Here is a 25,877-nt window from a genome sequence, read left to right on the forward strand (position 1 = left end):
TGGGAACAATATCCCAAATCCGCACCCTAATCCATATTGTGAAACTCCATAACCCATTTTCCACAAGAACAGAACGGAAAAATAATGCCGAAAACCAAAGTAAAGTTTCTTTGATGTAATTGTGCTACATACAAAACCCAACCAAGACATCGGCATCAGTTTCAAAACCAGGGAAGGGTAATGTTATGAGATAGCTTTTCCGAAGTTGGTCAGTATCCACATCAGTAAACAATGTTTTAGGTGAGATTAGCCGGTCTATTTAAATTTTTAACACAGAATAAAAATATGCATGCAATTAGATCTAATACCACTGATTGCAGGTATAAGCAGTAATAATTTCTTTAATTTTTTATGCTGACGTTCGTTGTTTCCTTTTTCTCCAAGTAGTGATGACCAGCTGGATACGAGAGTGGACCAGAGGGGTGAAGTGAGCATGACAGACAGATTAAATCGTTCTCCTGAAAGCCGGGAGGCAGGCAGGTATGGACCAGGAACTGAGCACTGTTTATTTCAACAAACACGAAAACACCAACGAGTCGCCTAAGGGGTGGCTGGCTCAGAGAGAGTCCAAAAGCTGTTTTAAACTGTCAGAAAGCGAGAATAGATAAAATCTGCAGAGTCAGGAGAAAAACACGATGTACTCAGTCTGGGAGTTAGCTGTTGTGGGCTGAAGGAAATCACAGGTATAGATGTTTAAATTTTGTAAGGAAGGCCACTATTGGTTTACAGTAATTTTTCTGATAGTTGGGATGACAACTCAGGAGTCCTTTGCTTGGAAGAAACATGAAAACAAACATATAGTAGGAGAGAATTTCTGTCTCCTGCTCCTTTGTTAGAGAGTACTGAGTAGGGTTGTTTAGCTATAACAGTTTCGTTAGCAGTAGGTAAACTGTTGTCATTGTTATAAACTTATCGTTTCAGAAAATCTTGTGGGTAGCCATCATTTCACTGTATACGCCATCAGGTTCTGATCTTGTAGCATCTCACGAGGATGACAAATGCTCAACCGATAGATCACGTTACTTCCAGGTTCAGTGGTATGAGACACAACAATGTCATGACGCACTTAATATACCATTCTGAGCAACTATATGTTACATGTATAAGGGGCGATCGAGATGTTTCCGTTCGAATGGAACACTGACTCCTTGCCTCCCAGCTAGTCAGTGCTTATACATCCGTATCAGGGTGATTCTGATTTGCATATACGGTGCAGCAACGCCTTCAAACGGAAACTTTCTTATCACCCCTTACAGAAATAAAGTTATAGTGCCAAAAAGCTTTGTATTTTTTAGCAAATCATTCATACACGTGCGTAATTTCATTAATGGGACTTGCTTTCTACAGTTTCAATTGTCACACTTAGTATATGTGCTGTAACAGATTTACCCTTGCAATCGAGAATGAAGTCTAACTTCGCAGAGGACTGTGGCCGGGTATGAAATTTTCCGTCACATTAAAACGTTTGTCAGACCAAGATACGAACCTGGAACCTTTGCCTTTCGCAGGCATGCTGGACTATCCGAGAACGACTCGTGACCCGTCCTCACAGCTTTACTTCTGCCCTTACTTCATCTACAACATTCTGCTCTTCATAGAAGTGCTCAGTTGGAAGAACACTTGCTTGAGAAAGACAATTTTTCCATGCTCGTGTCCAAGTCCAGCACACAGATTGAAAGCTTTAAACAGCCGGAAAGTTTCTTGACGCTATAATCAACGGAAATAACTTTTTTCAAATGTCTGAAGAACTTTTTTATAAGTTTCTGCTCTTATGCAGGAAGGTCCACACATCTAACGTATTTAAATGAACTGACCTCCAGTCGATGAGCTCTCTAAATTGATAGGCAATAGTAGAAAGTTTCCAAAAAATATGCAGACCTGTTTCTCCACCTGCAAACAAAATTGCTCTGTGACCAGTACAAGTGTAACTCATTTACTTGTAGCATTCATCACTAATGGCAGCACTATGCAAGAACACATAGCAGCAGCACTATATGTTTAATGTGGAGACGACCTATGGTTTTTAAGTATAAAAAGGTACCGCACACAATTGTCACAAAGTAACACCTAAGTCACAAAGTTGCCCATTTTTACGGTAGTAATGTGAAAAGTCATTAATATCCATTTCTAATATATTATAAAACATATTTTATCATATATCTAGGAAGCAGAGAAAATCAGAGCGTTACAGACGAAATTCTGTCTCACTACAGCTACTATACGTCTAAAAGTTTACTTGAGGTTAAGTAGTGAATGCGCAGGTCTCACTTTTTCGGGCAAATTCTAGCAGATGGACGCTAGTCCAGCCAATTCGAAGGACACGGTTTTCCGCGTGGTTTTACGAACCGTTGTCCCCTGAGTAGTCACCAGTCTGGCGGTCTGACAAAGGAAAGGCCCCAGATATAGTCAACCGATTCTACTCATGTATGACAGGTCGTTTGTACACAACGTAAAATGAAGGATTATATTTTGGGTCAGTAAACCCCGCTTTGGAGAAAACTACCTCCAAAGTCCATGAATGACAAACGCGCCAGAATTGACAGGATAGATAAACAATAGAAAACTGAGAATTTTTCGTCAACATATACGGGATCCGCAAACATATATTTTCCTATAAATACTATTTCGACTGCAACTTATGTACACATAAGGCTGTTCAACGAAAGCACAGCTGATGTAGCGACCAAAGCGTCTGCTACGAAGGTAGGCAAATGTCTCAAACTACTTGGATTAGTAAGGAACTAACAATTTAGTTCTGTTCGATTTATAATTTCTTTCACTCACTCTGTTACATGTTCTCAGTTTCCTACAGCCGACTAGATGGATAGTACCTGTCGCATAAACATTCGAAGCAAATACACTAGCGGCGCCAAGAACATCTAACGATGGTAATCTTCGCGCAACTGTATTGTTTCTCCCGAAGATTCGGAAGAAAACAAACTTGGGTTACTTTTAAAAATATCTTTTTTCCGGAAATTAATTTTTGTGCATACCATGCATACAATGACACGGAAAAACATACGGTGAAAGCTGATCACGAACTATGCTGTGCATGGATCTCTATTGCATTTGCTCGGTTGTGGTATTCCTGCTGGGTTTGCAGACGAAGACTGTAATTTAGAAGCCTCGAAATAAAGCCTGTAACATGGTGATAAAAATATACGTCACTTGGCTGACACACAAGTATGCAGACTGGTGACATTACTTCCACGTGCAAGACGGTTAACCCTCGTCATCTATAAAAATGCTGTCATTTATGACGGTGTTACTTTGTCCACCTCATGAAAACAATGTTAGACAGAACTTATTATGGTTTTAAAATGTGCTCGGTATATGTTGCGCTAACTGAAATCTTCTGTTTTGCGAATTTGGAGTAAGTGAAGTAAACATTTTTAAACAGTTCGTTAAACGATTGACTCCTTCTATATTCCGAGGACCAGATTAATCATTAGTTTATTATAACCACGAGAAACTTCAGACAAAAATTTCCACTTGCTGTGATGGAATACTGCGCCGTATACGAATGCGGTAGCTTATGTACACTGTCAACTGCGACAAAGGTTAGTTTTTCCCCTTATGCGATAATGTGCATCTAATACTGGTATTCGCAGCAATTTTACACAGGATTATTTTCATACATCGAGGGTTAAAATTTTTATTCCTTACTCAAAATGGCTGGCTCAAATGGCTTTGAGCACTATGGGACTCAACATCTGAGGTCATCAGTCCCCTAGAACTTAGAACTACTTAAACCTAACTAACATAAGACATCACACACATCCATGCCCGACGTGGGATTCGAACCTGCGACCGTAGCAGTCACGCGGTTCAGGACTGAAGTGCCTAGAACCGCACGGCCACCGCGGCCGGCCATCGCTCATAAAAGTAGTTTGAGAAATTTATTTGCCATCTTTATTATTATTTCTTGTTAATTTACTTACCTTATTAACTCTCCTATTCTTACAATATTCGTCGTGAAGAAAAGTAAATGAAAAAAAAGAAGCAGATAGCCACTGCGAATCGAACACGTGTTCTTCTTGGCTTCCCCGCTAAATGGGTACATCAGCAGAACTCAGAAAGTTTCTTTACTCAATTTGTAGGAAAATTAGCGTTTGTGGATCCCATACACGTTGATGAAGAATGTGAGTTTTAAATTATCTATCGATTCCTGCAATTCTCCTTCTAATGCGCATCATGAAGTTTAGGGGTAGTTTGCTCAAAAACGGGAGGAAGGGCCAAAGGAAAGAAGGTTTGAGCAAAAATATCTTAGAGTCCATTCTTGTAGGTTTTAAACAATCGACATGGGAAATTTGAGCGGGATCGGCTGGCTTTCCCGTTGTGAGACGTGTTGTTCGCGCGGCTCTGCGCGTGCGTGCCTAACCAGCCACGAACCGCAGCTCCGCTGAGTTGCGCGGGTTGGCCTACACAGCCAGGCCGGCACAGTGCCGCGGCACGCTGGACTGTCCGACGCGATTGCTGCTGTGGCGGGGCGGCGCGGCGGGACGGACGCGCTGCCGAATTGGCGGCGACGCGCCATAGCTCGCGCTGACGGATGTGGCGGCCCGCTGCGCTCCCATTAGCGCGGGGCCGGCCGCCGCCGATTTGCGAACAACTTGTACCGCTCGCTAATGGTCGCGATTCTTTATTGGGCGCGAACGCTGTTTTCCTGTTGTCCGGCACCGATCGGACTCTAAACCACCACTCTCCCATCTACAAACACACACCCACACACACACACACACACACACACACACATGCACACACAAATATACCTCCTGTTAAGTATCGCCTCATCACAGACAAAAAAAATAAAATAAACACAGTTTTATGTCACTCTTGTCATTACTGACAAACTGCACCTTGTAGCACCAGATCTGAAGAAGATCTTGTTTCAGTACACATAGTAGCGATCACAGTTGTTCATTTTTATTTTTATATGACTGGTTTCGGTCTTCGAAGAGACTACCCTTAGCAGTGGTCTCCAAGACTGTACAGATGGACCTGCTCCATATCAGTGGTTCTGATGGTCACCAAAGAATGTAAGATCTGAAGTCATGTAAAAATAAAGACAAACAACCTAAACGCGATCATGACTGTGTGTTTTGAAAAAAGTTATAATACTATAGATCGCTGTTTTCCTGGAACAATGTTCCACAAATTTTTCAAGAAAATCTCCTAGTCAGATCGAAACCAAAGATCATTAATAAAAGAAGCAGCGATCTAGATTTTTTTTAATTCAAGCTAAATAAGGTAGCGCTGGAAGCATTCAACATTTGCGTAACGGACTTCATACACATCCACTTACATATCTGCTGCGCTGATGGCTTATTCAGTTGTCAAAATACAGGGCGATTTCAAATTACTGAACTGTTTCACGTACTTACATCATACACTGGACGAAAACACATTGACTGAAAAAAGAAGTTGACACACCCAGAAGGGGAGGACGAAACGATAGGAAACTTCATGGAGGGGGAGGAGGATGTTAGTGTTTAACGTCCCGTCGACAACGAGGTCATTAAAGACGGAGCGCTATCTCGGGTTAGGGAAGGATGGGGAAGGAAATCGGCCGTGCCCTTTCAAAGGAACCATCCCGGCATTTGCCTGAAACGATTTAGGGAAATCACATGAAACTTCATGGTACACGACGCTGTTTCAGTATTAGTACCAAGGCAACATTTATTAAAAAAACTTGCAGTTTCAGCATACTTATCATTAAGAAGTTGGAGTCGCTCAGGTCTGAATGAATGCACTAATTCGTTTAAGAAAGGAGCAATAAAGACGTTATATCCTGTCCTGGGGCAAACTGGCCCACAACTGTTGTAACAGTTTCTTGACAACCAGGATACTGGCTGGGATGGAGCTGACTTCTGAGCTGGTTCCGCACATGTTCTATCATGGACAAATGTAGGGATCTTGCAGCAGACACTTCATTGCAACACATGCTACGTACATCGAGGATTGTCCTGCTCAAAATTTGCACTATGACACTGTGATATGAGAGGTAACTCATGAGAACGCAGAATATTTGTGATGTAACGTTATGCCATCAAAGTTTCTCCAGTTAGTAACAGCCGAGGTCTGATGTTATACCCTATGGTTCCCCACACAACACCACCAGGTCTAACAGAGCTGTGATTCTGCAAAACGTGTGACCTCACCTCAGGTAGCACCACACTCATTGACAATGGTTGTCCAGGGTACTGCAGAACAAAGGTTGTTGCTGGACACAATGTGATGCCATTCACCAGCAGCTCACTCTACCCAGTCACAGCACCATTCCATATGCAGCCATGTGTGTTGTGGTGTTAATGGCGCCATATGCGTAGGACACTAATTCCAATAGTCTGACTGCTGCCAGATTCCCACCACTGGTATGGGATGAAATAAAATAATTTTTTATATACATGGTCTCGCTTTAAGAAAATTGCTGCCTCTGCAGTTTACCAAATTTGTGGAAGTATAGCAAGGCTCTATTTCTGTTTAAGAAACAAACACCTTACTGAGCTATAGTGACTGCACACCTTTTTAATTTCTTAAATTACATTAAACGACAAGATGCGATAGGGAAAAAATAAAATCAGTTTTGTAAGGAAGTATCACTTTACTACATTTTTTTCATTCAAGATTATCCACAAACGCCAAGAAATGTTATTTCCCCTTTTCTCTCTTGACAGCATTCGCACAGCAAAATCATCCAAATAATTGTTTCTTATACGTTTTAAATTAACACTTATCGCAATTAGACAACTGGGTACAGTAAAACGAGGTATTCTATACATTAATATCGATTGTATGGATTTAATACTTACAGTAGGTAAATTTGGCACTGCACAGGCGCATGAATTTTTATCATGTTGTACGTCATTCACATGCACACTATGCTTGAACAGGTAGTTTATAATTTCGTTGAATACAGCTTTCACACGCAGTTACAATGACTTAGTCTGCCTGTCGTAATCTCTAATGTACATGGTCCGTCAAGAAAATCGCATGTTTTTGGATGGGGTACTGCAGCCAAGCATCTGGCCGCTTAGAGTTGAAGTTGGTCTCGCTTTCTGTTACAGTTGGAGATTTGTTTGTCATTATGTCCTCGAACATTGAGCGTACTATATTCACTCTCTGGCGATTTGTCTACAGACAATGAGTCTGTTATGCAGGCACAATGTCACTTTGCACCCATTTTAATATTCCAACCTGCCAACCTGTTCCAGACTGTAACACCATTTTGAGATGGGTTGAAAACTTCAACATAACTGGCTCCGTAAAGAAGAAGAAACCACCTGGCTTGTCAACACACCACATACGTCCTAATACAGGAAGCAAGCTATATGCGCTGCCAATACAGAGCCATAAATGGTATATTCGCTCCATGCTGTGAGCGCAACATTATGATGCTTCAACGCTGCAGTTGGGCAATGAGGAGACTATGCTTTCTAGCACATGGTGTAGCTACATACAGTGACTGTAATTCAAAGGCTGCCTTAAAAAGTGAGTTTGCAGGCCACATTATCTCCAGATGTGGCAATTTCCAATGGCTTACTCACTTACCTGAGCCAAGCTTCGTTGACTTTTCTGTGTGAATATCTCATGTACAGTATACGTTAACTGGCCACACTACATTGAAGACTATTGAGGAGGAAAACGTTCGTATTCCACACCAGATGTGTTTGATCTTAGTCCGAGTTTACAGGAAATGCTAGAATCATGCATAGCCGTCAATATCCGACGTATGAGCAACGTTATCTTCAAAAGTTAAATGGAACGATGAAATATCCAATATAAACTCCGAATTGTTACAAGAAATATTTTTCAAGGAAAACTGACTACGTATATATTTTTCGAAAACTATGAATATCCAGTGATGATCCCAGCAGCTCATGGAATTTCATACTGTTTGAATTACGTAAGTGAAGGAATCTGCACATGTTGAGTGTTGTGTCTTTGTACTTTTCTATGAAGGGTCCTTTAATACCATAGAGATGGTTACTGATGGGAAATGAGACGGTCATACTCAGTCATTATCTGGACATCAATATACTCCATCTCATAGCTCATACCACTTCATGTCTGTTAACTGCACTTTAACACCTTCTTCAATATTCTTAATTACTACATCACAGCAACTCTGCTTCTACATCGTTATTAACGCATTTGGACCTGTGGAAGTCAGATTATATGTACTAATGAACAGTAGTATACAGGGACTCAGTTGCAGCTTGACAAATGGTGGTGTAGCATGTGGTTGGGTGTCCTTCTCTGAAATATTAGGTAGCCCATCTGCATTATGTTTCACCTTGATGAACAATGGTGCATAGAACAGGTATGTGTCCTCTGCAAGATGTCAGCTACTGGCACACCAGGCAGCTGCTGCACTGCTGAAAAAAAGAAAAAGTCTTAATTATTTGAGAAATTACATACATGGATAATGAGAGAGGAATACGTTAATGCTTACATGTCAGTTTTTTTGTCTCTTATTCTGGTTGCTGGCTAATCTCTGGTGCTGACACTTCATGATGCTCTCACTGCAGTGTAAAGAACACAAATGATGAGGCACAATTGACCTAGAGAGGGGAGGAAAGGGAAAAGGTATGAGGGAGGGAAAGTGGAGACAGTGGGTAGTGGGGGACAGGGGAGGATGGAGGGGAGGGAGGTGGAGGTTGGAGTTGGTTGACCAAGGTGCACATTGACCCCTGATGTTTAAGGTAACTACCACGAATGCTAGAACATTAACCCCTCGCCTTGGAGATAAGGAGGTGACCTAGACCTTAGATCGTATTGATTGTGCTAGACCTAGCTTTAATCCACTACTCATGTACTCAATATCTAGGTTCTCCAGTAATGGTTTACTATCGTTACCTTTGGTGTTACATCCTCTTTCTATCCATAGAAGAACCAGGCCAGTCATCTGTGCTCTCTGTAGGACTTGGGTCATCATCGGTTTCAACTTGCTGCTGCAACACAAAAACTCAGTGGTAAGTGACTGTCCACTTCTGAGTAAGAAAATGGTTCAAATGGCTCTGAGCACTATGGGACTCAACATCTTAGGTCATAAGTCCCCTAGAACTTAGAACTACTTAAACCTAACTAACCTAAGGACATCACACACACCCATTCCCGAGGCAGGATTCGTACCTGCGACCGTAGCAGTCCCGCAGTTCCGGACTGCAGCGCCAGAACCGCACGGCCACCGTGGCCGTCTCTGAGTAAGACAATTACGTAAGGTCATTCTCTCTTATCAACATTTTTACTGGTTTCTGGGTGCCACAGCACTTGAGGTGAATCAACGACGACAGAACTTATAGAATTAAAAACATATTACTTGATATAAATGTTGCTGATACGGAACAACATACATTAAAACAAGGAGATACATCATAAATTTGTATTTTCAATGAAACAAAGAAAACTTATTGATTAGTAATCTCAGAGAGCTGGGACTGGTTGGAATATCAATTTACATTAGTTATTTAGTGTGAGTCTCTACACACAACTATGTGTACTCTTAACATATGTACTACAAGCAGCTGAGTGAAGAGCTATACTGCCTCTTGTGAAAGGTGAAAGCTCCATCCACTTGGTGCAGTGTATGTCCTGTTTACGATCAGTAAGCTATTTCAAGCAGTGGTCTGAAAGCTCTGTGGCATCTTGATGTGATGCTCGTTTGTCTGTGAATGATTATCATTGACCAAAAACGTAAGCCTACATTTGTGACGACAGTACGGCAGAAAAGTACGCAGGTCAGTGATGAGTAACACTAGCCAAGTGACAACATCGCTTCCTGTGTGTGTGTGCAGGCAGTTTTCAGTTATTCAGTCTCCCGTCATCTGTAAATTCTAGTTCTGTTATGTGTCATTACTCAGAAGAAGTATCTTTTATAACTAATGGTGATGACGTTTAAATGCTGTTGTAACGTTTTACTTTTCACCCCACCGGCTTCCACCAGTTTAGTGGAGATACTTTTCTGAGTACACAGCTTTTTTTCCATTTGTTGTTTGTTTGAACCCTACTACATCTTCTTCTTCAAGAGATGTGTTCAGTGTCATCCTTGGCTACATAACAATATACAATGAATATGAAAGACGAAGCACTGCCCATGGATTTAATTTTATGCCACAGAGTCTGGTGTCTTTATATCTACGCACAAAAAAATCAGTTGTAAGACGACCAGGAATTCAGAACCTACTGTGTCTTTGGATATATGAAGTCATGCGATTCAGCAGGTATCAAGAGACAGGATATTGACCCTAGTGGTGGTTGATCTGTGAAATGAATTGTGGTAGCCTTATGAAAGCCAGGTATCACAACGTACACGTATGATATGAGTTGATTTCAGTGATGCTTATATACTGACAGAGACATAAAATATTTTAATACGAAGCATGAGATCACTATTTACCAAACTTCTTGGAGACGTTCGCCAGATAATAGCTATCAAAATAATAATTTCATTTCATTCAGAACAGATACTCACGATTAGTATCAATATGAGATGGGACCATCGTAGTCACGAACACAGTGTTGTAATCATAGGGCGTCATGTTGATGAGTTTTTTGCCGTCTGTGTAACCCATGCCGTCTCGGAGCATGCAAACTGCTGACAGAAGGCTGGTATGAAAGTACACGTCTGTTCATCGCATCCCAAACATGCTCTGTGAGTGACTTACCATAGCACAGAGCAGGACAGTTAACGATCTGCACATTCCTCAAGGTGTCTGTGGTGTGAACTACATCGAGGGGTCAGGCATTATCCTTCTGCAACATTCCACTTGATAAATTGATCATGAAGGAAATGTCAACTAGATTTGCCATTCTTCCTACATATTGGCGAGAATTCAACCTCTCTTCAGCATTTGCCAAATGAATCCAGTTGTCAGAACCAGCAGCTTACCACATCAAGATTCCAGGAGTTGGGACGGTTATGGGTCTCGAATATTGCATCTTTTCATCCATTTTGCTATGTCTACGGACACACTGGGTTCGATCTCACCACCATAAACAAAAAAGAACGCATGGCTGGGCACCACAGAAAATGGCTCCCAGCACTATGAGACTTAATTTCTGAGGTCATCAGTCCCATAAAACTTAGAACTACTTTAACCTAACTAACCTAAGGACATCACACACATCCATGCCCGAGGCAGGATTCGAACCTGCGAATGTAGCGGTCGCACGGTTCCAGACTGTAGCGCCTAGAACCGCTCGGTCGCCCCGGCCGCCTGGGCACCACAGAATGGCACTCAGTATCCCACTTGACTTTGCCCCTACACCACACAAACATCTGTCATGTCGCCTGCAGCATGTATCAGCTGTAAAGAACATGACAGCTCGAAATCTCAAACCAGCTTCCAGTAATCTGTTCCCAAAGGCTCGTTATGACACTCTTCCGATAACCTCCGTCTGGATTTCAGCTATTGACATCCGTCAAGTCTTGAGAATCAGTCAAAGTGCACTATGATTTCTACAGCGCAGTCCTTCTGAACGAATTATGTCACACCGTTGTCCTGAGTCCATGTCATCACTACTCAGTCTGCAGTCATTGCAATAAGGCCAACTGTCTGTACAATTTGTTGATACGATGCTGTGGAATCAGAAAGATGGCGATAGGCTGTACGCACTCATCCTCTGGGCGTGGTGTGTCGTGATCTCAACTTGTAAAGTTCCATTAACCTTAGTCATAGCCAATAGCTGTAGTGTACTCACATTATTCTTTGTCTATAGGAAGGACCTTTTTCGTCCCGAAAAGAAGTTCACATGGTTGAAACGTGGTTATCTTCCCCTTGGTTAAAAATTTAATATGGTTCAAAAGTTTTAGGTTAATACGAATAAGACGTGCCACATGCAAAGCTGCACAATTAAATTATTTCAGAGCTGTGCATACATCACGGAGAGAAAGAACTAGCCAAAATCAATTTCATTAGCTTATACAGGAGAAACTACATAGCACGGTTAGCAGAGGAATAACAGTGCTGTGTGCTGTATACTTAAAGACCAGCCACACAATCTCGATCACTTAAAATACCTGCTATTACCTGTCATGCTCTTGCTTTTACACTGCGCTCGTATATGTGAAACCTGATTGTTCTTGCGTTCAGTCACAACAAACTCCAGAATGGTGCATTATAGAAAGAACAAATTACTCCAGTAAAACGGAATGTATTACTGACGCTCTCCACACCTAATTAAGTTGGTGTACACACGTTCCAACAGTTGTGCAAAGCTGTCCACAGTATTCATCTGAATTCGAGGAGCTTGCACGACTTAAACTAATTCTAATTGAAAAGACAATACCGCACTAACGAATTAGCCACTCGCATACAACACGACAATAGCTTTGCTGATCTGCCACCCGGGACTTAGACACGAACCGCCACCATAGGTTCAAATGGTTCAAATGGCTCTGAGCACTATGGGACTCAATATCTGAGGTCATCAGTCCCCTAGAACCCAGAACTACTTAAACCTAACTAACCTAAGGACATCACACACACCCATGCCCGAGGCAGACCGTAGCGGTCTCGCGGCTCCAAACTGAAGCGCCTAGAACCGCACGGCCACACCGGCCGGCCCACCATAGGTCCGGGATCAGGCGGCAATAAGGTAATAAATTCTCCAAGATAACAACTACGTTAACCCTGCAGTCGCTACCAGACAGCCATCGGCGACAATCTACTGCAACACTGAGACGGTACACAACTAAACAATCAGCAGTGTCCAACTTACGGATCTATGGTTGAGCATGACGTTTGATATGCCGAATGCTTTGTTCTATTAACTTATCTGATTCTATGTCTGCATCTCTTGTCACCAACAGAACATACTTTTAAGCATTTAAAAACACTGCATGCTAGACCGAACGTATTCAGACTTGATCAACATCTAATGAGCAAATACAAATCTTAGGAGGTAACAAAGATGGACTGCCGTCTGACATAGGTCTAACCTCTGACAAGACCCGACGTACACCCCCGTCTACACAGTGGTCTGTCACTCCTACTTATTACTTTTTTCAACTTCTGTGATGTCACAAAAAGACATTTTCATATTAATTTTTCTACTGAAATATTAATTTCCAACATCAGTTTCACCACCCAACGTTCTTCTAGAACACTAACTGCCATAATTTTTCCTTAATTACTTATCTTATAAATGTGTTTTAGGGTGTACTATTTTTCTTTCCTCAGTCGTCCATGACTTAGACTCGTCCATCTACTTGTTGCAAAGTGGTGTCTGCCCCTAAAAATTGCGTCAAATGTTTGGTTTTCACTCATCATATTACTAAGACAGCCTCCCAAATACTCTTTAATGTCGTGCTCTAAACTCCGTCAACACGTCTTCGGTCACCCTGTCATCTCAGTAACCTCTACGAAACCGTATTTTAGTAGTGAATTAAAAGTGAAATATCTTGTGATTCACAACTCTAATAATTGTGAAATTTCCTTCAAGGCTCTTAAATAAAAGGCCCCACCCCTAGACAACTTTGGTCTCAATCTCTGTCCCCCGTTGCTCAATTATCACGATTGAGAAACAATTGCCCGCATCTCGTGGTCGTGCGGTAGCGTTCTCGCTTCCCACGCCCGGGTTCCCGGGTTCGATTCCCGGCGGGGTCAGGGATTTTCTCTGCCTCGTGATGGCTGGGTGTTGTGTGCTGTCCTTAGGTTAGTTAGGTTTAAGTAGTTCTACGTTCTAGGGGACTGATGACCATAGATGTTAAGTTCCATTGTGCTCAGAGCCATTTGAACTTTTTTTGAGAAACAATTGCGTCAGCAGTTAGCGAGGTCAGTAGTTGTACCTGCCACTGCCACGCCCCAAAATGATATAATTTCTAACAATAATGAAAATACTGGATGGGGTATCTTCCAAAGATCGCAGAACCACACCACAGTAAGCAACGCGTATCGATACCACAGACATTAGCGATGTCTCGCTGTAGTCCGCAATGAAGAATGGGAAAGGCTAAAGGAGACACAACCTGTGCCTCAGTGCCCTCACATGGAGATCAATACAGAGCCTAGAATGGAAGTGTTCAGCCTCAGTTTGAGACCTCAGCTGAACCAGTCTACACGATCAAGTAGGACGTAAAGAATTATTCCGGTCTGAGATGGAAATGTATTTTTATAAATGTTGAACACTGTACTTCAAGAGAACAGTTTGTGATGGTACGAGGGTCACTCCAAAAGAAACGCACATTACCTTTTCTTTTTTAAATCCATCTTTTATTCTACATGTTTGAAAGTTTTACAGTGTGTAGATACACCCTTTAGGAACAATATTTTCATTTCTCCACATAATTTCCATCCCTCTCAAGTTCCTTACGCCATCCTGGAACTAGCGCGTGTATACCCTTCTGGACCAACCTGTTAGAGCCACTGTTTGGCAGCGTGCACAAGGAAGTCATCATATTCAAACCTTGTTCCACGAAGAGAATCTTTTAGTTTCCTAAAGAGATGATAGTCACATGGAGCCAGAGTCCTTCGGAATCGCAAAACGCCGTAGCCATAACTTTTCCAGCAAAAGGTGTGGTTTTGAATTTTTTTTCTTGGTTGAATCTGTATGATGACACTCCATTGATTGCCTCTATGTCTCTGGTGAAAAATGATGAAGCCATGTTTCATCACCTGTCACAATTCTTCCAAGAAATTCATCTCCACCATTCTCGTACTGTTCCAAACGTTCGCTGCATACCGTTTTTCTTGTTTCTTTGTGAGCCACCGTCAACATCCTGGGAACCCACCTGGCACAAACCTTTCCTAACGCCAACTCTTTCAGTATTCTGCAAACACTTCCTTCCCCTATCCCAACGTAGCGTGACAATTCGTTCACTGCGATGCATCTGTCAGCAGTCATCAATTCGTTAACTCTCTGCACATTGTCTGGAGTGTGTGTAGTACGAAGCCTGCCGCTGCGAGGACAATTGTCAATATTGCCGTGCCCGCTTTCATCACGTAACCTGCTTGCTCACCGACTAACTGTACTGCGATCGACAGCTGCATCCCCTATGCACCTTTTTCAACCTCTTGTGGATGTTTCCCACTGTCTCGTTTTCACAGCAGAGAAATTCTATGACGACAGCACGTTGCTTCTAACGAACGTCAAGCGTAGCAGCCATCTTGAAGACATGCTGTGACGGCGCCACTCACGAGAACAGGATCAACTAAGTTTGAAAACAAGCTGAAAGGATGTGTCTACACACTGTAAAACTTTCACACATGCTGAATGAAAAATGTATTTTTACTAAAATAGTGTGCATTTCTTTTGGAGTGACCCTCGTATTAAACATATTTATTCATTCATGTAATAAAGTGAACTAATACTTTGTAAGGTGTCAGGCATATCCAACACCTTCCATGAAAACCCTGACATGATAACAAATCCGACAGTATGTCACAGTTCTGAATAAATCCTGACATTAAATTAACCAAAGTAATATGATCAACGAGTGAGCAAATGGAATACCACAGACTAACACAAGAACGCCTAAATGCATGTCATACCTTCCCACCGTGAAACAAACGCAGTTCCGAGGGGAGAAACGAGAACAGAAGCCGAGAGCAGAACCGTGTTAAGCTAGAAGGCCCTACGATAAGGGGCGGACACCCACGTCTCCAGCCGACCGCCAAAACCACCCCCAGCCCATGTTTAAAGATAGAACCCTCCAGAAGAACAGTATAGATCTTACGATAACACTAAAAGGGCCACACCAGCTGCACGTTTTAGCGTGAGATTTTTTCACGTCTCTGTGACGTGGCAAACATTAAAAGCATTGCCCCACCACGAAAAGTATAACGTTTCGCATTGGATCGACAGAATTTTTGTAGGTGGAGCTTAAGGTTAACATTGAGACCCTGATTGGTCAGTTGGAAACACAGCCAGATACCTTTTTTTAAAACCAACTTCGGTAAATTGTAGTAAGGAGAAGTTAGGAGGGAGTTGCTTCCGAGATGGCGAGGTGCATGGAGCTGTGCCGCCTGCCGCCCCCTGACGCTGCCTAAACACCGACAAGGTAATGAACACACGCAATGCCGCATTTTTGAGCGCATAAGGCTTCACTCAGAACTGCAGAAGTCTCATCTGTTACATCCCCTTTTTACGTAATACTAGTGTCGATCATCAATTAAAGCTCATGGTATTCACATTTGCTACTTGAAGTTAAAATCTGAAACGTGATGATTTTTCTATTATATAATTATTGAGAAGCCACATCAGCCAATGTAACTTACGACAAGTTAAATAAGTAATTAATGATAATTGAGGGTCACTGTAGATCATTTGGATAGTTTTCTCTTTTATGAAACTTAACTTAAACTTAGATTATAGATTTGATATGGCACAGGTCATCCTTCGATCCATTGTAGAACTTGGAAGCCCATTCTGGGCATATTCGTTCACATCTTTGTTGAACACAGTTGGTTTTTATCATCCTATATTAAAATATTTCCTTTTATCAATAGTGCAATTTATAAACAATGTTTTGTGAGTGGAATAAAATTTCCAATGGTAAACTTAAGTGCTTTTTCGACGTTATTTTACCAGCTAACTAAAAATAGGAAAGCCTTGAACCCCTTCCACTAAATTTAGTTAGTATTAAGATTCTTTTACAGGGAGTGCAGTGGAGCTGACGCTGAAACCATTAATTATTTGATTATATCGTCGCTAGTCTCACTGAACTCTTCTGAACTCTACATGTCATGTGTGGTCTGGCATCTCCTTACCAGCAACAGGTCCCAGGTTCAAACTAGTCAATTCCCTAAAAAACACGCTCAGAGCGTCTTTGCGCGAAAGTGGTAGGGAGACACGAATTAGAACAGACAGACACCACGCAGAATGTTAGAACTTCATATATTATAGTTCCAATGAGGCATCTTCCAGCTCCGTCAAAGAACCCACAGTCAGGCCGGATGATTAAAGTTTCGTATGATCATACACAGGAGTGTCAGGTTTTGACCATTCGATCAAGGTGTTTGTGATGCAACGTTTCCCATTTCTGTCAGTTGTGTAGCAGTATCACGTCTGCGTCAGATGCTTAATCTCTTCCCAGTATTCCGCCTTAATTTGCAGAAAGCAGCGCGCATTGTGTTGCTACGCTGGCGCGCAGCGTCCTCTCGCTTGAGCAGTGGATACGTGGCGGCTTGCCGAGGGTGGGCGCAAACTGCCTCGGGTGGGGGCCGGACGAGGCCCGGCGTCACGGCCGGCGCCGTTTAATGCGAGTCCCGTGTTCGGGCGCCGCGTCGGATTAGCGTCGACCGCCGTCGTGCTTGCCCCACGGCGGTCGCCTGCGATACACGGCCACGTTCCCACGTCTTGTTTTCATTCTCTCTCCGCTCCGCCGCCGCCGCACGGCAGCTCGTATTGTCATCTTGTACCTCAGTTGACACCGAAATTAAAATAATCGAGAGGCCCCCCCAGGTATCTGCGTTCAGGGAACTTACAGTTACAGAAAACACTGCTGGATACTTTCGTTCACATAACATCTTAACCAAGACGACCAAATTTGTTTTTTATTTTTTATTTTTCTAAAATCATCATAGAAACATGTACAAGTGGACGCTTTCAGGAGTCACATGGAAACAGGTCATCGGGCTTCAACTACTTATGGGCTGTTCGTAATGAATAATGACTCGAAAAATGGATGGCCATTAAATACACTACTCGCCATTAAAATTGCTACACTAACAAGGGGAGGGCGCCAATTGTGAAATTCAGATTCGGTTCATACTGCGCATAATAAAAGCTCATGGCCAGAGGTGTAATGTGGCAAAGCACCAAAATGCACTTCTCAGCCGTTGTCGAGAAAATCGACAGTTAAAAGAAACCGTTGCGGTGAAATTCTCTCTATGATTTATAATTTCCTACAGCGTCGTGGCGCAGCAGTAAGAGCTCGGGTTCGTAATCCGAAGGTCGCTGGATCGAATCTCGCGCCATGCAACTTTTTTTTAGTATTTCTTTTTTGTAATTCATACATATGTATATATATATAGTATTTATATTATATATATTTCTATTATATATATATATATATATATATATATATATATATATATTCCCGACAATCAGTTGCAACAATTATGCATATAATAAGTTGCTGATAGTCGTTTGTCGTGGAAAAACTGCCGACTTCGAACATGATTATATTTCCGCAAACAAAGTTGTATTTCACAAATGTTATTAATTGTCTTCATAATGTTTACACGTGTAGTTAACGGAAGACGTAGAAACGATATTCCGAAACGAATACATATAGTGTAAGTCAAACGTTCGAATTAGAGTAGAGACCCCACGATATATATATATATATATATATATATATATATATATGAATTACAGAAAACAAATACTAAAAAAAAAGGTTGCATGGCGCGAGATTCGATCCGGTGCCCTTCGGATTACGAACCCGATCGCTTCCGCTGCGCCACGACGCTGTAGGAAATTATAAATCGTAGAGAGTATTTCACCGCAACGGTTTCTATTAACTCGATTTTCTCGACAACGGCTGAGAAGTGTATCTTGGTGCTTTGCCACATTACACGTCTGGCCATGAGCTTTTATTATGCGCAGTATGAATCGAATCTGAATTTCACAACAGGCGGCCTCCCCTTGTAAGAAGAAATGCAGATGATAAACGGGTATTCATTGGACAAATATATTATACTAGAACTGACACGTGATTGCATTTTCGTGGAAATTGGGTGCATAGCTCCTGAGAAATCAGTACCCAGAATAACCACCTTTGGCCGTAATAACAGCCTTGATAGCCTGGGCATTGAGTCAAACAGAGCTTGGATGGCGTGTACAGGTACAGCTGCCCATGCAGCTTCAACACGATACCACAGTTCAGCAAAAGTAGTGACTGGCATATTACGACGAGCCAGTTGCTCGGCTACCTTTGACCAGACGTTTTCAATTGGTGAGAGATCTGGAGAATGTGCTGGCCAGGGCAGCAGTAGAAGATTTTCTGTATCCAGGAAGGCCCACAGGACCTGCAACATGCGGTCGTGCATTATCCTGCTGAAATGTAGCGTGTAACCAATGGCACCACATACCAACACGCCGGGTGATACGCCAGTATGGCGATGACGAATACATGCTTCCAATGTGCGTTCACCGCGATGTTGCCAAACACGGATGCGACCATCATGATGCTGTAAACAGAACTTGGATTTATCCGAAAAAAAAATGACGTTTTGCCTTTCGTGCACCCAGGTTCGTCGTTGAGTACACCATCGCAGGCGCTCCTGTGTGTGATGCAGCGTCAAGGGTAACCGCAGCCATGGTCTCCGAGCTGATAGTCCGTGATGCTGCAAACGCCGTGGAACTGTTCGTGCAGATGGTTTTTGTCTTGAAAACGTCCGCATTTGTTGACTCAGAGCTCGAGACGTGGCTGCCAATTTGTAGTGTTGGCAGAAGAGCCAACACTGTGTTTCTAGAGGAGGCCGAAATGCACGCGTTTAATTACACGCTGACTGCGCGTGAGGTCTGGAACAGGACAATATCTTGAGAATTGCAAATAAATTACGTGGATGATGTAATACTTAACTTTAATCCACAATTGTAGAACATCTCTCTTGATGATACATGCTTCACATATTAAATATCAATTGGTAATGGCGCCTTGCTAGGTCGTAGCAAATGACGTAGCTGAAGGCTATGCTAACTATCGTCTCGGCAAATGAGAGCGTATTGGTCAGTGTAGCGTCGCTAGCAAAGTCGGCTGTACAACTGGGGCGAGTGCTAGTAAGTCTCTCTAGACCTGCCGTGTGGTGGCGCTCGGTCTGCAATTACTGACAGTGGCGACACGCGGGTCCGGCGTATACTAACGGACCGCGGACGATTTAAAGGTTACCACCTAGCAAGTGTGGTGTCTGGCGGTGACACCACATTCCTCCCCCGCAAATCGGCGTACGGTTGTGTTATAAGGCTTCCGCCCGCCGTTGGGAGGACCCCATGTTGACGTATGCGACGAGGTGGGGAGCCTAACAACAGGCGAGGCTGTGCCACCCGCACCCGGCCATTCGGTCCGAGGGGAGCTAGGAAACGCCTGAAAACCTACTCCAGGGTGCACGCCAACATGCGGTGTATGCGCCTGTAAAGAGACAGGAGGAGCCGAAGGGACGACCTCCATCAGAACGGGGCACCCGACGGGCGATGACGACATGTGGTCCGGAGCGGGCAAGAGTTCCATGTCGGACTACAGCTGGTCACGGGAAGCGATCGGCGGCGCGTGACCTAGGAAGGCGCCCGGCGGCTGCAGCGAAGCGTCCACTGCGGCAGTCGCCGGCGGGAGAACAAGCGGCGGCGGCTGCATGTCGCCATGGGGCAAAATGGAAGGCAACGTCGGTAACACCTGGGGATGAGGCGAGCCAGTAGATGGGTCCCCAGGGCGCTGACCGGACGGCATCGTCGCTGAAAGCAGACAGAGAGCGGCAGAACCTGTGCGACGACAGAGGCGCAGCTGATTGAGATGCCGACGCACCTCACCAGAGGCCCCCAAAACCAGATACATAGCGCGGACGATGCAGCGAAGAATGCGCCCTGCGAGCCAACGCCGTGAACCTCGATAGTTGCAATAATATACAACGTCGCCAGGAGCAAAAACAGGTGGCGGCCGCTGCACAAGAACCTGATGCGGCGGATGCAGCAAAGACATCAAGGTTCGATGAGGACGACCGTGGAGCAACTCAGCCGGTGAGCGACCATCTCGGGGCTGAGAGCGATACGAAGACAAAAAGAGCAACAACGCGTCCTCCCGAGAATGCGACTCTTTCAACTTCAACATCCGTGACTTGAAAGTCCGGACCAATCGTTCAGCGGCACCGTTTGACTGAGGCGAAAACGGCGCGGAAGTCAGATGTTGAATACCATTGGCCTTGCAGAATGACTTAAATTCTGCGGACATAAATTGTGGGCCATTGTCGGAAACAACAGTCTGTGGAAGACCTTCAATGCAAAAGATAGCGGATAACGCTTGGATGGTCGCTGAAGACATCGTGGAAGACATCCTGACAACAGAAGGAAAATTACTGAAGGAATCGACAACAACCAACCATCGAGCATTCCAGAATTGACCAGCAAAATCTATGTGCAAGCGTTGCCAAGGGGAAGTGGCTTTCGGCCATGCAAAGAATTTCCGCGGTGGTGCGGATTGTTGTTCGGCACACGCCATGCAAGAAGAGCACAGATTCGTAATCGCAGCATCGATTCCGAACCAAGTGCAGAGTTGACGAGCAAGTCGTTTCGTTTGCACTATACCCCAATGACCTTGGTGGAGAAGCCGTAAGACAGAGGACTGTAACGAACAAGGGACCACGACCCTGGACTGATCATTATCAGAACGCAACAGCAAAACACCACGTCGAACAAAAAGTCTCTCCTTGTGAGCAAAACATCGGCGAACCAACAGATCCTCGATCCGTGATTTTGACAAGGGCCATTGCGTAGCAACAAAACGCAAAACGGTAGCAAGGACAGGGTCAACAGCTGTGGCTGTAGCTACACGACGAAAATCAATCGGAAACAATTCGACCACATCATCGGTTTCCGAATCAATGAACAGGCAAGCAAGTTCGGAGGAATCGAATGCTCTATCCTCAGCAACAGGCAAACGGGACAACGCATCGGCGTTTCCGTGCTTAGCAGTGGACCGATACAAGATATCGTAGCGGTACTGCGAGAGGAAAATAGACCAGCGAATGAATTTCTGCCCTGTACGTGGAGGTACAGGCTTGTTTGGATGAAAAAGCGACGTCAAGGGTTTGTGGTCTGTGATGATGGTAAAGTGACGACCATACAAGAAATCGTGAAACTTAGTAACACCAAATACGAGAGCCAAGGCTTCTTTCTCTATCTGTGAATAATTTCTTTGCGCAGACGAGAGCAATTTGGACGCAAAGGCAATAGGGCGATCATGCGAGCCATCTTTGTGCGCAAGCACAGCACCGATCCCGAAATCCGATGCATCCACCATCAACAAAAGGGGCTTCCGGGGATCCAATGGGGCAAGGCAACTATTTGAAAGCAACGCCGATTTCAACTGGCGAAAGGCGCGTTCGCATTCCGTCGTCCAGACGAACGGAACACCTTTACGGCGTAAGCGATGAAGCGGAGCTGAAATGGAAGAGGCGTGGCGCACATAGCGATGATAATAATTTATTTTTCCCAGCACACTCTGTACCTGCTTCAAATTCTGCGGCGAAGCAAGTCTTGTATGGCACGGAGGTGCTCTGGACTAGGATGTGTGCCTTGGGCATTGATTACATGTCCCAGATATGGTAAATCACGAGCAAAAAACACACATTTGTCCTTCCGCAAGCGAAGACCATTTTGGCGCAAGACCTGAAATAATGTCCTGAGATGGGCTAAATCTTCTTCTTGCGTCCTTCTGGAGATCACAATATCGTCCAGATAGTTTGCTGCAGTAGGGACCGACGCACGAACAGTTTGCAGATATTGCTGAAACAATGCTGGGGCGGATGCACACCCGAGTGGCAGTCTTTTGAATCCATACAAACCAAGAGGCGTGTTAACCACCAAAACGCGCTGGGATTCGTCGTCCACTGGTATTTGCAATTACGCATCTGCCAGGTGCAACGTCGAAAAATATCTACCCGGGCACAGTTTGTCAAAAAGATCTTCCTGGCGGGGTAAAGGATAAGTTGCAATCACTAATTGTGGATTCACTGTAGCTTTGAACTCCACACAAAGTCTCAATTTTACGGAAGGTTTTGGAAAAATTACTAAGGGTGAGGCCCAGAGAGAAGCCTGCACACGTTCAATCACACCTTGTGATTCCAAATCATTTAATGTTCTTGCGACCTCATCACGCAATGCGTGGGGAACATTGCGCACTCTGAAAAATTTCAGTTGCGCGTTTACTTTCAGTTCCAAATGTGCTTTATAGTTCTTAGCGCAACCGAGGCCCGGTGCAAAAATGTCTGCAAATTCTTCACATAGACGAGAAACACTGGCTGAAGGCACAGTCTGGTTCACTGATAGGACCTGATTGACTATAGACAAGTTAAACAACTGAAATAAATCTAAACCAAACAAGTTCACTGCAGAAGAAGAACGAAGTACGTAAAATGACACAAGTTTTGTTCGTCCCTTGTATGTTGCAAGAAGGCTGCACTGTCCTAACTCAGGGATATTCTGACCGGAATAACTACTTAACTTAACATTTGCGACACGCAACGGAGGTGTGCCCAGTTGTTTGTACGTGTCGTGATTTATTAGTGAAACTGCAGCTCCGGTATCGACCTGGAATAGGATCACGTTGCCATGAATGTCCAAGTCTACAAAAAGTTTATTGTCCTGCAGACGACAAGAGTGACTGTCTCGTGCAATTTGAACAGACACTGGTACAGAATCACTTGCTAATTGACGTGATTTCCGGTGACGTCGACGCACACTTTTTGTGGGATGCACACAGTCACTTTTAGAGAGAGTGGCACTGGGTGGAGTGGAATTAACTACATGAATGTCCATGGGCGAAGGTTCACGAGCCTGAGTATTCTTGGTTCGATTCCGGCGCGAAGCAAAGGGCCTGGAATGGTTGTGAATGTCCGATCTGAGCTTTTTCTTGCAAACACTCTGAACATGTCCTTTTTTATTACAGAAGAAGCAAATAGCTTGGCGTGACGGGCAATTCTCACGCGAATCTCTGGTTGCACACCGCGGGCATCATTTTAGCACTGCATTTGCTTGCTGCCATGGGACACGTGGTTGAGAGCTTGGCGGCAGCTGCGCGGACGATTCCTGAGCAAAGTCAAGTGTGTCTTGCCTATCCAATATGTCCATCACTCGTTGACGGGAGGGATTGACTAGTTTCAAAATCTGTTCTCTTATACGAACATCAGAAACGTTCTGTGCAATTGCATCACGCACCATAGTATCTGAATAAGGGAGTCCACATTCACACTCAAAAGCACAATCCCTTGTAAGGCCTTGCAAAGTTGCAACCCACTCCCTATTAGTTTGACCAGCCGTACGTTTTGTACGAAAGAACGCATACCTTTTTGCAACTACATTGACTGATTCCTTGAAATATGCATCTAATGCAGAGAAAATTTCGTCGTAGGACAGAGTTGCTACGTCGCGGCGGGGAAATAATTTCATTATCACACGGTACGTCTGCACCCCTACACACGCCAATAAGTGAGGCTGCCGCTCATTACCTTGAATTCTGTAGGCGGCGAGGTGGAATCCAAATTGGCGTAACCACTCCGTCCAGCTTTCCAGTGCCGCATCAAACGGACGAAAAGATGGTGCAACTGCGTGTTGTGGCTGCGGTAGCGGTAGAGCGGCGGCTGCCGCATCGTTTTGCATTGCACGTTGACCGTGGACAAGCTGTCCAAGGGCATCTAATAAGGCCTGCGTCTGCTGATTCTGCAAGTGATAAAATTCGGACAGTACATCTGGAAATTGTGGCGAAGCCATGACACAAGTAAATTAGAGCAATATGACCGTTAAATCTTCGTCGCCAATTTGTAGTGTTGGCAGAAGAGCCAACACTGTGTTTCTAGAGGAGGCCGAAATGCATGCGTTTAATTACACGCTGACTGGCGTGAGGTCTGGAACAGGACAATATCTTGAGAACTGCAAATAAAGTACGTAGATGATGTAATACTTAACTTTAACCCACAATTGTAGAACATCTCTCTTGATGATACATGCTTCACATAATAAATATCAATTGGTAATGGCGCCTTGCTAGGTCGTAGCAAATGACGTAGCTGAAGGCTATGCTAACTATCGTCTCGGCAAATGAGAGCGTATTGGTCAGTGTAGCGTCGCTAGCAAAGTCGGCTGTACAACTGGGGCGAGTGCTAGTAAGTCTCTCTAGACCTGCCGTGTGGTGGCGCTCGGTCTGCAATTACTGACAGTGGCGACACGCGGGTCCGGCGTATACTAATGGACCGCGGCCGATTTAAAGGTTACCACCTAGCAAGTGTGGTGTCTGGCGGTGACACCACAGATAAGTGCTGTCATCTCGACTGCTAGTGATACGAGGCCGTTGGGATCCAGCACGGGGTTCCGTATTACCCTCCTGAACCCACCGATTCCATATTCTGCTAACAGACATTGGATCTCGACCAACACGAGCAGCAATGTCGCGATACCATAAACCGCAATCGCAATTGGCTACAATCCGACCATTATCAAATTCGGAAACGGGATGGTACGCATTTCTCCTCCTTACACGAAGCATCACAACAACGTTTCACCAGGCAACGCCGGTCAACTGCTGTTTGTGTATGAGAAATCGGTTGGAAACTCCCCTCATGTCAGCAGGTTGTAGGTGTCGCCACCGGCTCCAACCTTGTCTGAATGCTCTGAAAAGCTAATCATTTGCATATCACAGCAGCTTCTTCCTTAGTTAAATTTCACGTCTGTGCCACGTCATCTTCGTGGAGTAGCAATTTTAATGGCCAGTAGTGTAATTTTTTGTGAGCATTGACTGAAATTAACTTTCTTGTTAAAACCAATTTATTTACTGATGCTCCCTGCCAATAAGCGGCAAATATGACGAAATTGTGTGATTTTGTCGTTGCTGGGACACAATTGAGTGTTTGGGACATGTAACAACCATCTTATGGAATGAAACAACAAGTACATTGTTACCTGCCACCGTTTATTTGTATCCACAAAGTTTTAAACATCCATCATAAGGTGGATTTATACGTGTTAACACGATATACGTGTGCTCTGTTACGACTTAGGGGTATGCTGTGGCACTGACTAGTGGTGAAACGAAAACTGTCACAGAACATTGTTTTAAGAAGGTTTTTGACAAAAAATTAAACGTAACGTAAATGTGAAAATAAAAAAACTAAAACAGAGTACCTCTAATGGTCAAAGGCTCCTTTATCTGTCCTAATAAATCA

This window comes from Schistocerca piceifrons, chromosome 5 (assembly GCF_021461385.2).
Source record: "Schistocerca piceifrons isolate TAMUIC-IGC-003096 chromosome 5, iqSchPice1.1, whole genome shotgun sequence".
Lineage (NCBI taxonomy): Eukaryota > Metazoa > Arthropoda > Insecta > Orthoptera > Acrididae > Schistocerca > Schistocerca piceifrons.